This window comes from Marmota monax, unplaced genomic scaffold (genome assembly GCF_021218885.2).
Source record: "Marmota monax isolate L192 unplaced genomic scaffold, Marmota_monax_Labrador192_F-V1.1 WCK01_AAM20220418_F8-fsc00137, whole genome shotgun sequence".
NCBI classification, from domain to species: domain Eukaryota; kingdom Metazoa; phylum Chordata; class Mammalia; order Rodentia; family Sciuridae; genus Marmota; species Marmota monax.
This window is the reverse complement of record NW_026692854.1, coordinates 1,736,321-1,751,720: the sequence shown is the minus strand read 5'-3', so window position 1 is coordinate 1,751,720 and position 15,400 is coordinate 1,736,321. Positions and strand designations below refer to the sequence as shown.

The following is a 15,400-nucleotide window of genomic DNA, read 5'->3' as shown; positions in this document are numbered from 1 at the left end:
GTACAGTATTCAATAAGTCACACGAGATGTTCAACTTTTATTTTTTTAAATAATATAGGCCTTGGGTTAGACGATTCTGAACAACTGTAGGCTGAATCAAGGGTTCTAAGCACATTTAAGATAGACTAGGTTAAGCTATTATGTTCAGTTAGGTATAATAAGTGCACTTTCCACTTAAAATATTATTGGGATGTCACCTGGTTGCAGGGTGAAGCATCTCTGTGCAAACTATCATGTTCCTTGGTTTTGTTACTTTCCAAGGGAGCTTGAATGCTTATATATTGGCACACATAAAGGACGTTCTTAAAATTTTTCATTTATTTATTTATTTATTTTTTAGTTGTAGTTGCACACAATACCTTTATTTTATTATATGTGGTGCTAAGGATTGAATCCAGGGCCTCGCACATATTAGGCGAGCACTTTACCGCTGAGCCACAACCCCAGTTCTCAATTAAAAAAAAAATTATATATATATATATATATATATATATATATATATATATATATATATATATATATATATATATTTGTTACGGTCGACACAACACCTTTTATTTATTTATTTATATGTGCTGCTGAGGATCAAACCCAGTGCCTTGCACGTGTTAGGCGAGCCAGCGCTCTACCACTGAGCCACAACCCCAGCCCCAATTTTTTTCGTTTTTGATAGCATTACATATAGTGTGGACAAGCTAGAATTTATTTAACCTTTCCTCTTTTGGTATATATTTAAGGTTTCCCCTTAGTATTGGTAATTATAAGCATTACTTCAGGGAATACCATTGGGCATAGGTTGTTTTGCACGTTTGCAGTGATAACTCTAGGGTAAGTCCCAGCAGTCCAATGTTGGTTTTTCTCTTTACAGGCTCAGCCAGTTTGCACTCCCATTAGCCTCAGGAGAGGATCTGTTACTCTTGTTCATTGCCAGTCAGAAAGATGAAGTTAGTGTCTTAGAGTTTTGATTTTGTATTTGTCAGATAGGTGACATTGGGCATTTCCTGGTGTGTTTAGGAACAATCTGTGCTTTTTTGATTCACTTTGTATATCCTTTCTCCTCCTTTGTAGAGGCTTTTTGAAAAAAAAAAAGAAATTGGCTCTTTCTGTAATATGTATAGGTACATGTGTGTGATGGTTTGTGTTTTGTCAAAAAAGAAACTTTAAAAATTTTATCTAGTTGATTTTATAAATCTTTTATGATTTCTGTGTTTTGTATGACAAACATTTCATATCGCTATAGTATAAAAATTCTCTTGGTTATTTTATGGATTCACCTTTTATGTTTTAAAATCATTTTTCCACCTGGAATTAAGTAGGAGCCATGTGCTATAGCTCTACCTGATTTTTTTCCTCATATGACTAACTATGGAAATTTACTTTTTAAAAATTTTTTATTTTACACGATCTACCTGTAGCAGATATTGCAGTCTGTTCACTTGATACCCATTCTCTTTTCACCATCTGAATCCTGACATTTATGAGAACGTTAGTAAATCCAGGTGAAAATAATTATTTATATAGGTATCCCTGCTGCTAGGGTGGCTACATGTCGCAGATAACTAATGAGTCTAACTTCCAGGAGAGTGTTGCTTTGTGACAGAGATAGACTCTTTGGTCTTACTCTACTTCTCTTTTTTTCTTTTTACTTGAATGAGCCATGTAAGGTGGTAGATGTCCAAAGCAGCCTTATGATCCTCAAGCAATGACACCTGTTGATGAAGGCCAACAAACAGTATGAAAAGGAGAGAAAGAACTTGGGGACAGTTTTGGTTAGATTTACTGTTGTGAATTTCTTGCTACTTGGAAGAAAATCAATCATTATCTTTAAGCATAACATATAACATATAACATATAACTCTTGTTTGTGCCCGCATGTATCCATAAATGATGCACTATTTTTTTGTATACCTAGTTCCTATATAAACTTTAATTTGAAAAGTATTTTTTTTTCTGGTTATAAATGAAGTACATGCCATTGAACACAATCCAGAAAATGCTAAAAAGGAAATAGAAAATCCTAGCTACTTATAATCTTGTGAATGTTGTAAACTACTTCGTTTGTATGTTTTAATGCTTTAACAGCTTTTTCTGTGATTTCAAACTGTTTATGGAGCATTACAATTACCTATTTCTTATATATGCTAAAGAACCTGTTTAAATCAGCTTTTTTGCTATTGTAACCAAAAGACCAGACGAGAACAATTTTAAAGGAGGAAAAGTCTATTTGGCTCACAGTTTCAGAGGTCAGTTCCATTGTTCTGGGCCCAAGGTGAGGAAGAACAACATGTGGAAAACTGTGGAGGAAGAAGACAGCTCAGGACATGACAGCCAAGAAGGAGAGAGAGAGAGAGAAAGAGTGAGCAAGTTAGAGCTAGAGCTTTGCTTACCAGGGACAAAATATAAACCCCAGAGGCACACCCCCAGTGTCCTACCTCCTCTAGCCACATCCTACCTGACAAAGTTACCATCCAGTTAATCCAAGTGAATCAATAACTGATTATGTTAAGTTTTTCATAACCCAAGCATGCCACCTTGAAACTTTCTTGCATCGTCCCTCACATGAGCACTGGGGATATCTCATAGCTAAACCCTAACTAACCTGTGGTAAACTAACTAAGGAATATAAATGGTAGTCCTAGTTTGTTTTTTTGCTTTAAGTCAATTTTAAACTTTCAGTTTGCATTTTTTCAGAAATAGAAACTGTCCTCCTGCAAACTGGTCTCTTCAGTATCGAAATATAGTTTTATATATTTAAATTCATGACTTAATTTCCTTTTCTGAAATTCTTATTAATTTTTAATAAAGAACAATATAGGGAAATGATTTTAACAAAACTGACATTTTTATTCTTAAAGAAATCAACACTTGAGTCTGAAATTAACTATGTTGTGGATCAGTATTCTGACTTCTAAAAGTATACCATCTGACCTCAATTTAAGAAATGCTCATTCTTCTGTAAAATATCTTCCAATTTGAATTAACATTGCAAAAGAATTTCTTTTGCCTTGATAACTTGTACAAGGATTAGAAAGATTATCATCAAGGGAAAAATATGGTACCAAAGTAACTTCCTAGCATGTGAGTCTTCAAGGAAATAGCTGTGGATCACACTTTCAGAAACAGTGCTATAGATACTGTGAATTTTATAATAAAGAAGAATTAAAGTAAAAACACAGAAAAAGTTCCAATTTCTGGCAGTAGAGGTCAGAGTACTTCTGTGTATATCTATGTTGGCAAACTCAAAGCAGAAGGTGAAATGCAGTGGAAGAATGCAACCAAATGGACTAAATTCTTAGTTTTTTATTCTTAGTATGTTGGACTTCCTCAAACTGGACTTAGTGGATGGGACATACAACTCAAAATTATATTGAAATATGATAGTATCTCAAACCATATGTGCTGGTTTTCTCACTTGGGAATTAGCGTGGTGTTTGAAAGGTAAAGAAAACCTGCTCAAAGGAAATGAATAATATTCATTTGAACTATGGTTAGAATAATGGAATAGTGGGATCCAGTCTTTAAGCACAGGGACTCTGTAAAGAAAATACAAGTGATAATATATTGAAATAACCAGATTAAATCTCCCAGCAATAGCAAGTAGTAGTTTGTAGTAAATATCTTGTTTCAGACTCAATTTCAACTCCCTAGCTCTGTTTATTCATAATTTTATCTTAAGGTTAAATTATAATAGAAGAATAATAGAAGATGATTAAACTTATTTGTACCCTATATTCCTTTCAGTTATTCTCATCTTAGGTTTTTTTTTTTTTTGTTGTTGTTGTTCCAAGAAGAAGTTGAACATTCTTTTGGAAGATAGTTTCAGTTCTCTGATTTTGTTGGGATTTTGGATCAATGATATCCTAAGACATTTGATATCCTAGAACATTTTGGTGGAATAGGCCAGCTCTGAGGTGGTGGGTGAACTCTCTAAGAGCTCTATATCTAAATGTTACCAACTAATCACTGCTAGAATGCTATTTTTTGAGCAAAGAATGACAGTTATTTATTAAGTTAGCTGAAGAGGTTGATCAACGAGACACCATGCTTATAAACATATCATTGAGGAATATTTAAAAAATTTGCATTCCTGTTTTAAAATGTGCACACCCACACACAACAGTCTCTCAGTGTTTTTTAACATAGAAGTAAAGTAATACTTAAGATGTATGGAAAAACTTTGTAAATGTTCTTTAAAATTGTACACATTTGTAGAAGGCTCCATTACACAAAATCAAATTACTAATGAGTAAATATATATGTGTATGATGTTAGATGTGGTCACATTCCTGCTGAAAGTATCAGCATCCTGCCTGGGATAGATAGTGGACACTAAATAAATGTTGGTTGAGTGAATGAAATAAAGTATAGCCTATTAATGTTTAAGTACTTGTCTTTCTCCAAACTGAATTCTCCAGCTTTCTTAGAGGGCTTTTAACCTATCCCGTATTTAAAATTGAAACTCAGAATTACAACTCTAAGTTGTAATTTGGCTGACTTGCTGAATTAATATTGGATGTTTCTGCTCATTAATCTCTGATCATTAATCTAAACATAGCTAATAGAAAAGATTTTTCAAAGCTTGTCCTTCAGCTTCTAAATTATATACAAGGACGTCAAGCATTCTAAGCTGGATCCTTTGTGTTGATTCAAATACCTTCTAAGTGTCTTTAGCTGCCAGGGAAATGAACCTTTCTAAGCAATAGTAGGTAAAGTGACACCCAGGAGGGGAGCAAGAATTTGTTAGGTGTTGACTCTCTTGAATTCTGTGAATGTCAGCTCTTTGTATCAGTCCACACCTGAAGATTAGGGTTGTTCTGCTTTGGATAAAACATTTCTTATTTATTGCATTCTCCTGCAACTACCAATTGAATGTGAATGTGAAATTCAAGCCTCCTTTCACTAGCTAACAAAGGAGAGAATGCACTGCATTATTAACAAAGCTTTTAGCCACTAAGAGGGTGCTTGGTAAATAAGTGGAGGACAACCCCCCTTCCCATTGTTTTTTAAGCCAAAAAAATTATTCAGGGGTAGTATCTTTCTGTAATCTTTGATGATTGCCCAGAAAGCTTTTTTACAGGGCTTTTAACTATCTAGTATTTAAAATTGAAACTCAGAATTACAACCTTAAGTCTATAATTGAACCTTTTACCATGAAAGCTATGAAATTTTACTTTTGGGTCAAATACTGCTGGTACAAATTTTGTTTTGTGACAAAGATCAGAAAAACTTACTTCTTTTTTTAGAAAAGGCTTTTCAGACTTTATTTGTGGTATGGAAAAAGCCAAAGTTTCCTCCCCCCATTCATTCTTCACAATTTTAATTCAGAAAAGATAGCTAATTATATATACATGAAGCATTTAGAGTGATGATGTGGATCCTAGCCAGAGACGAATAGCCAGAGACAGACCATAGAAAGTCCTCTACAAAAATCTACTACTGGGGCTGGGGTGGTGGTTCAGTGGCATAGCACTTTAGCATGTGTGAGGCGCTGGGTTCAATTCTCGGCACCACATATAAATAAATAGAATAAAAGTCCATTGACAACTAAAAAATATTTTAAAAAACCTAATACTTTGGATTAGCTACCATTTCATTTACTTAATTGACATTCAATTTTTACTAGTATCAAATCAGAAGTTAATAAACAGGATATGTTGTATATTGATACTTATAAACTATTGATACATTTTGTTTAGATACTCATTCATTCAAGAAACATTTGAGTACCTATTAGGAGTCAATGACTTTTCTAGGCGTTTGAGATACACTAGTGAAAAAAAAATCAGACATACATACAGGATAACTAATAAGTGATAGGTTTATTTAATAATTTATCCAAATTTATTGAACTTATTGAAAATCTTATAGTGGAAATGAGCTAGATTTCTTGTATGCCCTAGTTGAAGTCTGTGCATTTGTCCTGGGAATCTTACTTTGGAGGAAAGTTTCAAGTGGGGTTCCACAGAGCAGAGATATCCCTTGGTGACCCTTGGGAGATAGAAGTGGGATGGGCTACAGAGCACATGACCCTTAGTGATGTTCAGCACCTCTTGCCTGCCTCTCGAAACCTCCCCACTCTGCTCTACTCCTCTCATCTTGCACATGGGAATTTACTATAGTCTACCTGTTCGTCCTTCTTTCCTTCCTTCCTTCCCCAGGGTTGCTTAACCACTGAGCCACAATCCCAGCCCGTTTTTTGTTTTTTATTTTGAGACATGGTCTTGCTAAGTTGCTTACAGCCTCGCCAAAATGCTGAGGGTGGCTTGAAACCTGTGATCCTTTTGCCTCAGCCTCCTGAGCCACTGGGATTACATGTGTGTACACCACTGCACCCAGCTACTGTAGTGTTTCTTTAAAAATAAATGTAGTAGTCTAGTTACAAATAGAATGATAAACGTTAGAAAATGGAAAATTATTTTTCTTTATTTGAAATGTGTCTGAAACACACGATTAAGATGTTCTGTGATTAAGGCTTGTTGTCAGATTGGTCTTTGTTCATAGAATTTAATTTCTTTCTTGTCTTTCCAGCTTGGTAAAGTGTTTCATGACACAAAACACGATTATTTGAAATTTGTAGCTTTTTGAGAATATGGATATATGGAAAATATCCAAAATATTGGATATATGGAAAAGACCTTAGATAGCATTTGGTATTTGATCATTAGTTATGCCCAACACCTTCAGTGATAGAGCTCTCTAATCTTCTGTGTGTCGCGACCCCTTGCCCGCAAGGAAGACGCAACTCAGGAATCTTCTTTCAGCAGTTTATTCAGGCCCTTGATATTTCTTCTTCTCCCTCTCGGATGCCCCTCCCAGCCTTAATAAAGCATCCCAAGCCCCAATGCAAAGCTGCCGCGTGGAGCTTTCTCACAGGGTGGTGAAAAATCATGTGCCAACTCTCCCAGATAAGGAGTTGTTTGTCACAGACCACAGCGGAGCCAGTGTCATCTTGTAATGGCGACCATAATCTGCAGAAACGGCAGAAGCGGCTCACCACAGTTCCCCCTTTCTGTTTTCTTAAAACAATACAGGCGAGAGTAGAGGTCCTATCCCACTGTGCAGAAGTGGCTGCATAGTATGGCTCAGTCCTAGGGAGGGCCCTTCCCCAGATCTGAGGCCATATCAGCCGACGCCTTTTTTCGTGGGGCGGGGCGTGGACGCGTCGAACCCGCATGCAATAGGACATGCTCTCCTTGAGGTCCACGTCAAGGATCACTCAAGTGCAGTGCCTTGCCTCGCATCCTGTATCGTGACGATGGTGGACGAAGGGGGATAGCTGAGGCTGAACTGTGGCTGTTTATAACGACAAACAAGTTGACAGCACCCTGAAAGAAAGGCACGGACTTTAAGGCGATAGAAAAGCACCAGTGTGGAAACCCATCTGCGTGCAATGGCAGTAAGACCGGCAGAGTGCAAGGACTTTCCAACACTAAGAGAATAACAAGGAAAGTCATGTTGATCCCAGTGCAATGTTATAATAACTTGGGGTGTAACGACATCTTACTGTTTAAGATGCGCAAGCCAGACTTGAGGTGAGTTGCCATTTTCTAAAGCTGCAAGAGCTTGTATGATCATAGCCTTATCGTGAGCACTGTGGGCCTTAAGGCGACAGAGAAACCACAAACAGAGGAACATACCGAAGCAACACATTGCACCAAAAATGCCTACCCCCACCCACTCTTTGAAGAAGGAAAAAGCAGAAGATATCCAATCGGTGAACTGACCCAAAGTCACGGGATCGACACGGGTACTGTTCAAAACAGCAATCTGAGTTAGTTGAGACTGGATCAAGTTTTCTGCTTCCATGGACCAGGTTCCGGATAGATACTCCCCGATGATGTGGGAGGCATTTCTGGAATCATAAAATCTGACAGAGGTTATACATAAATGTGCACATTGATCAATACAACCCAAATGTACTAGATCAGACAATTCCTCAACTTGAGCTTGAAGTAGATCTATCCTTTGATTAGCAGCCAGAATCCCAGATAAAATGTGTTGATTAATTCTACTTTGAGATTCAAGTATGGTGGATGTTTGTTGAATAACCTGATTAATAGTGGCAGCAGTTTGTACCTGGCTGGCCATGGCTACTCCAGCTGTAACTGCTGCAGCAGCAGACACCGCCACAGCTGTCACTATAGCTGCCGTAATTCCAAAATCTCTATGGGCTCTAATCAGTTCAACAATAGGAAATGACTCTGGATCTGCAGTAACCGGGATCGGGACAAAAGTTGGAATTTTCATAACCACTGCCATAGGCCAGGATCCATTCCAACACTCAGACAAATAACAGGTAATATTAGAGCAATTAAGCATCCCCTGTAATGTATCATTAGCCAAAAGAAACAGGAACAGAGATTGGAGACAGACTGCTGCGGAGGGTAATGTAGCATTAGATAATTGTGAATTATTTGCAGAAATTTTAAGCCTCCTACCTCGCTCCGAGTCTTGGGTACTGCCAGAAACATTAAACAGCCAACTTTGGACTCCTAATATTTCCCTGGGGAAACACAAGCGCGGACTAGACTAGCCCAATCTGAGGGAGTCATGCAAAATCTAGTAAGTCCCTCCACCTGAGTGAGAGTGAAAGCGGCATCTATGCCATAAGTGCGGACAGATTCTGCCAAGGTTTTAATTATCTTAAAGTCTAAAGGCTCATGATATCTTCCCCTGTTATTGTCCTGAAATACAGGGTATGCAAGTCCCATATCTGTATTAACTGTCCTCCAAACTTGTGCATGAAAAGATCTCCCGGAACCTTGGCTCCCCCCCACATACAGAGGTGGGGCAATCGGCACCATATCTTCTTCTAGATATTCTACCTCCTCCTCCTCAGAGTTTTGTTGACCGATGTTAACTCCCTTCCCCTTCTTACAGTAGGCCTGCGTGCCCTGTGTCTCCTTTTTCTTCTTTTTCATTTTTATCTTATGTAGTTGTTGTAACAATATATCAAGGTCCTCAGAACTCTCTGAGTCGCTTGTGTTCTCAGGCGTTTTTAATTCGGTCAAGTCTGGGTAGAGCCTTCTCCTATTTTTATCTTCAGGCTCTTTTGCCTTCTCACTACTGTTACTTTTAATACTCTCTGCCACTTCACTACATGATCCTTCAGATTTTTCCTCATGCAATTGCTCAAGAATAGCTTGACCCTCACTCACAGCTTCCTGGCATTTACCATCTGTTATACATCCTCTAACTAACTTCCAAAGTGGTATAATGCCACCCTGCAAGGTACCTTGCTCATGAGCGAAATCTAGATCTTTCCCTAATTTGTCCCAGCTGGGAACCGTAAGACTCCCTGAAAAAGCAAACCAAGGAGCCGCTATATCAGCTTCTCTTAAAAACATCTGCAAAGTACTCTGCTTTATCTTAAGTCCTTTTGAATGTAACAACACATCTAGGGCCAACAAAATTGGGCTTGAAGAAGCAACGCCCATAATGTTTTTAGAGCTATAAAGAAAGTGAAAGTACAAAAGTCCCCGCTCTCTTCCTTTTACAGGGGAGCGTTCTGTTCTATGCATTCCCCGCTCTCTTCCTTTTACAGGGGAGCGTCCCTGTCATCACAACAACAAAAGAAGCACAAAAAACAAAAGCGAAATGACACAACAAAAGAAACACAGAAAACAAAAGCGAAAGTACACAGTGCAGCTGCAATAAAATGTAATGCTCTCTCTTTCTTTACAGAGGAGCTGCCCCGCTTTGGTCGCGGATCCCACTTACCTGGGACTAACCCCGCTTTGATCGCGGATCCCACTTACCTGGGACTAACCGGTGCACCACCCCTGACTGCTGAAAGTTCTGGTTCCCGGGTTTCGGCACCACTTGTCGCGACCCCTTGCCCGCAAGGAAGACGCAACTCAGGAATCTTCTTTCAGCAGTTTATTCAGGCCCTTGATATTTCTTCTTCTCCCTCTCGGATGCCCCTCCCAGCCTTAATAAAGCATCCCAAGCCCCAATGCAAAGCTGCCGCGTGGAGCTTTCTCACAGGGTGGTGAAAAATCATGTGCCAACTCTCCCAGATAAGGAGTTGTTTGTCACAGACCACAGCGGAGCCAGCGTCATCTTGTAATGGCGACCATAATCTGCAGAAACGGCAGAAGTGGCTCACCACATCTGTGCATAGTTGTTTCTGTTGTCTTTTATACAGGCCATTATTCATTTTTTTCTCCATTCTTTTTGTCACACACACAAACAGTTTCATTCAGAAAACATGTATTGAGCAGCTTTTATATAAAACTGATTGTGCTATATTGACAAAATAGATTAGCTGCATGTGTTGCTCAATTTTACAAATATTTACTGTCTACTATATCAGGTGCTTTTTGCTGTAATGGTGAGCATTGTACATACTTCATGCACGTTGCTCAGCTAGAGGCAGTAGTGTGGGAAGAGCAATTCCAGAAGATGTATATACTGTACCCTGTAAATAAACTAGGGCTGCTGAGCCTTGGAAAGAATTGAGACAGATGAACAAATGGTGTGAAGGTGTTTCCATCAACTTTTGCCATGACAGTGCTGCATAGCAACCCAAAGTGTAGTCTTTGGACCTCCTGCACCAGACCCATATTGCCGCAGTCTGGCTGGGCACAAAATCACGAGCCATTCAAACAGGAACAAACTTTATTTTGAAACTCCCGCCAATGTCCTGTATGCTCCCGGGAAAATATATTGACCCACACATGCAGCTTTCTCCCGGACCCACACACCAACAGGAAATCCCTCCTCTGGAATTCCCTCCTACCGCACTTCCCCGACCAATGGGAACTCTCCAGGAGTCCCATAGCAGGCCCAGGTGGACAGCAGGGGTCTAATATCCATTTGAATACAGATCTTAACATAATCATATCATCTCAATGGCTTGCTGGCGTCATCTTTCAACCAAAAATGCCATGCATCATTACTACTTGGCTATGGCTCTTAGCACCATATAAATACTTAACTACAGATTCTAGCTCCTGCCCGGAGTAAAAATAGAGACACATGTGGGCTTCTAAAATGTTAACAAATTGTCTAGACACCTGGGGTTGTAGCTCAGCAGCTATGAGTTTAGTTTCCAGGACCAAAAAACCCAAACCCAAACCAAACCAAAACACCCAGAAAACAAATGGTCCTAGTGATTAGTAATGCGCAGTAAATTTTAAGAATTACTGTCCTAAACTTTTGTTAATATGGGTTCAAATAATGGTAACATATCTAACAGATGTTTCGAACTCCTGACTCATCTCTATTTAATTGGAGTAATTTATTATAACACATTTCTTTGTGCATTCTTATAGTAGATCCTTTCCTCTCCACCAGCAGTCCCTGGCAACTGATCTGTTTTTGGTCCTTCTAGGTATTTATAGTTTTGTCTTTTTTTGAGAGTGTCATATAAATGGAATCATGCTATTTGTTGCCTTTTGGGTGTGACTTCTTTCACTTAGCATAATGCATTTGAGCTTCACCCATGTTCCTCATACCAGTATTTCATACCTTTTTATAGCTGAAGAGTATTCCTAGTATGGATGTACCACCAATTCTTCAGTTTCATTTGAAGGAGATTGGGGTTGTTTCCAATTTGGAGTAGTTTTAAAACTACTATAAACATTCAGACATAGACTTTTTATTTCGGTTGCATAATACTGAGAAGTGAGGTTGATGGGTTATATATTTTAACTATTTTGTACATGTATGGTACTAGGGATTGAAAAACCAGCCTCTATCTCAGAGCAAAGCTGTCCAAGGAAGGGACATGGCCTTTGTCCTTGGAAAAACCCACAGAGCACTCCTAGGCACATTCCCACCCTGCTAAGTTGTTTATCTACAGGAGAGATCTGCTGCGCCAGGTGTCCCTGACTCAGTCAGGCTAGGTGGGGATCCATAGCAGCCCCCTAGCAGCCACCAATCAGCATGAGACAGGGAAATACCTGGGATGCCAGATAACCCTCCCAGTAGTTTATGGTAGTTGATAACCTGTTGGGAAACCATGTAGTTCAGCATGTACACCCCTCTTGGCTTAAACCAATCAGTTCAAACGAATACTCCTTTTGTACTGACCAATCACCCCTACCTAACTTGTTCCCGCCAGTGAATGTGATAATCATGTTTTAGAGTTGTTGTTTGATTTTCCCACGGCGTGAGGTGATTTGTTATGCTATATGTGAAGTCCCTGCCCTTCTCAAAGAATGTATATAAGCTCTGCTCAAGCTGTTCTCGGGGCTCTTTGCTCTTTACCTCTTCCAGGTAGACTTGGAGCCCCAGCATGCTGGACCCCCAATAAACCCTTTGCTGTTGCATGAGACAGTCTCTTGGTGGTCTTTTCCTCTGACGTTCGCCTGACCTTTACAGGATCAAACCAAGGGGTTCTGTTATCACTGAGCTATATTCCTAGCCCTTTTTATTTTTATTTTGAGACATGGTTTTGCTAAGTTGCTGAAGCTGGTCTTGAATTTGAAATTCTCTTGCCTCAGCAAGACTCCTCTCAAGTCGCTGGGATTACAGGCATGTGCCACCACAGCTGGCTCTGTTTAACTTTGAAAGAAATTGACTTAACTGTTTTCCACATTGGCTGCACTTCTGACAACTTTTAGGGACTCTGTTCTCCCCCTTCCTCTTTGGCCCACATCTGGAAAATGTGATAAGAAATGTGTTGCATTTCTGTATGAGTGCAGTCCTTTACTCTTGTGAATGCTCTCTGTTGTGAATTCTTAAAAATTTAGCCATTTTCTCGCTCTTTTTTTGTTTTTTGCAGTGCTTGAATTAGAATTCGGGCCCTTGTACACGCTAAGCCAATGCTTCACTTCTGAGCTGTATTTCTAGAGCAGCCGTTTTTTTAAAAAATATATTTTTAATTGTAGATGGATACAATACCTGTATTGTGTTTATTTAGTTTTTTTAATGTGGTGCTGGGGAACGAACCCAGTGCCCCAGTGCCTCATGCAGGCAAGGCAAGCACTCTACCACAGAGCCACAACCCCAGCCCCAGAGCAGCCATTTTTAAATGTAGCATTAGTTCATAGTAGTAATATGTTAGTAATTATGCAGTAGTACCTCTTAGTGGTTTTAACTTTCATTTTTTAATGGCTAATTATTTTATTTTTGCACCTAGCCATCCCTGCCTGATATTGGACAATAGTCCTTTCCTTCAGGAATTTCTGGGTGTGAGAATGTGTGACACACTGGTACCGATGGATATGAAATAAAGTTTATAACTCACACAGTAAATAGCAAGGTCCATCAAGAAGAAGGGCTCAGGTTTTTTCTGGAATAAGAAGATGATGGCAGGGGGTTGGTGATTGGGATCTTTAAAATTGTTACTAAGGAAGAGAGGCTGGATGGGATGCTCCCTACCTGCTTTTTTTGCCAGTCAGGCTGGGTAGTTTGAAATTTCTATGGGTATCAAAGGATCCATGGACTTTGTTATCTGATTGCCCAGATGTGGGTCGAAGAGGAAAGGGGAGGATGAGGACCTTAACAGCTGTCAGAAGTCAACATCAAACTGGGTCTTTCTTTTTCTTATATTAAGGATGTTGAGTGCATTTTTGTGTATTTATTTGCTGTCCATATCATCAGTCTTTGTTGAAACGTTGGTTCAGCTTATTTATCCATCTTTTAAATTGGGTTGTTTTTGAGACTTCTATATTCTAGATCTCTTTGTCAACTGTGTTTTGCAAATATTTCTCCCAATGTTTTGATGATTTTTTTTATAATAGTAGCTTTCAAAAAACAGAAGTTTTAATTTGGATGAAATACAGTTTATCTTTTTTTTTTCTTCTTTTTTCCCAGTTGTGCCTTTGGTTCATATTTGAGACATTTTTGCAGTGAAGTCACCAAGATCTCCAGAGTTTTCTTCTGAAAGTTTTATAGATTTATATTTTAGGTCAAAATTCTTTGGATCCATGTTTGTATATGGTGCCAAGTGTAGAATGTTTGTTTGCTTATTTTTCCAAGGTTCCTTTTTTTTCCTTGGCTCTTCTGAAACTGGAATTTGAGATGAAACTAGATTCTTTGATTCTGCTGGCAGATGGGTCTAAGTTGCAGGCCTCTGCAGGTCTTAAAGCCCCCTTTAGTTTAGCAGCTCATCACAGAAGGGGATGCCTGCTGGTTGCCGCAGTCTGGCTGGGCACAAAATCACGAGCCACTCACAGCCTTGTAGATTCAAACAGCAATTCTTTATTCCCGAACTCACACCGGCACTCTACAAACACGTTCTTGGCGAATTCACATTCTGGGCCCAAATCACATTCTGGGCAAAATCCCCAAAACTCTCTGAATCCCACGGGAACTCAAGGAGCCGGCTTGCCTGAAGCAGCAGGATCCGCCCTATTCCCAGCAGGGTACACCTTAAACCTGGAACCGCCCTAAACCCAAGGAGCGGGATACTCCCTAATCCCAGCAGGATATACCCTAAACCTGGATCCGCCCTGGTCCTTGAGCAAGGTCACCTTACATGCAATGTCACTGCAAATAACCTGGGTCATGCCATGCATCATTCTTACTTAGCAATGGCCCTCAGCATCTCCCCCCTTCTGATTAATTAAACAACAAGCAATGTGGCTTAAGGACCGTGCCTGTTAGGTTGTCCAATTCAACATATGGTTCTTACCCGTCATGGGAAAAACTGACCTCTAGGCGTCAGCCTCCTGTCTTAGGTTGATACCACTGCAGTTGGATCCTACCCGTCACTGACTACCGGTCCAGCATACAGCCATACTTGTGGATAGGCCTATGCACCAGTGGGGGGTGAGGTTCTTGCCTCACCTCTGTTGGCCCCCAAATTTGGCCTTGGTGCCAGTGTGGGGGGGTGAGGTTCTTTGCCTCACCTCTGTTGGCCCCCAAATTTTAGACCATCACTAGCAGAAGGGAGGAGGATACAGAAATGCCACGACACCAAGCCAATTGACGGCTCCTTTGGAAAAATTGCATCACTGGTGACACCATCAGCAAAGATATGCCAGCACTACCACAATTCGCTGCACCAAACGATAGTTCACAATGTATACAAGTGATACATAGTCCAGGCAAGTTCTGCAAGCAGTTCAAAGCGGAGGGGTCTACCAATATGTCCATTTCCTCCCAAAGTAAATCGAGTCCTTGATTGAGCATTACTTGTTGAGTTATATTCATTGATGCATCAGTTTATACAGCTTACTGTGATAGCTATCATAGAAGCTGTAGTCTGGTTTTATCTTTGTCTTCACCAGCACTGGGATGGAGATAGGAATTCTGGCAATGATGCTAAAGAGACATTATCCTGAATAGAATTATAAAATATAATGAAAAGGAAAGGTGAAAGTAAACAAACAGATCTGTTAACCTCCTTTAAAAACAATCCTTAACAGCTGTTTACCTAATTTAAATTAAACCATTTAAATCACGTGAATAAAAAAAATAATAATTCGGATCCATTTTTTCATGAGTG

At 39.5% G+C, this 15,400-nt stretch overlaps 1 protein-coding gene and 1 long non-coding RNA gene across 8 annotated transcripts in view; one reads left to right on the top strand and one right to left on the bottom strand.

Annotated features, from left to right (window-relative positions):
* Lmo7 (LIM domain 7) overlaps positions 1 to 15,400 on the top strand; it is a 217,287-nt gene that overhangs the window by 37,711 nt on the left and 164,176 nt on the right. The window lies entirely within an intron of this gene.
* LOC131424371 (uncharacterized) lies at positions 6,751 to 10,084 on the bottom strand. The gene is made up of 3 exons (XR_009227248.1): positions 9,759 to 10,084; positions 7,725 to 7,867; positions 6,751 to 7,325 (listed from the first exon to the last, which is right to left on the bottom strand). It is a non-coding gene; the product is annotated as an uncharacterized LOC131424371 (long non-coding RNA).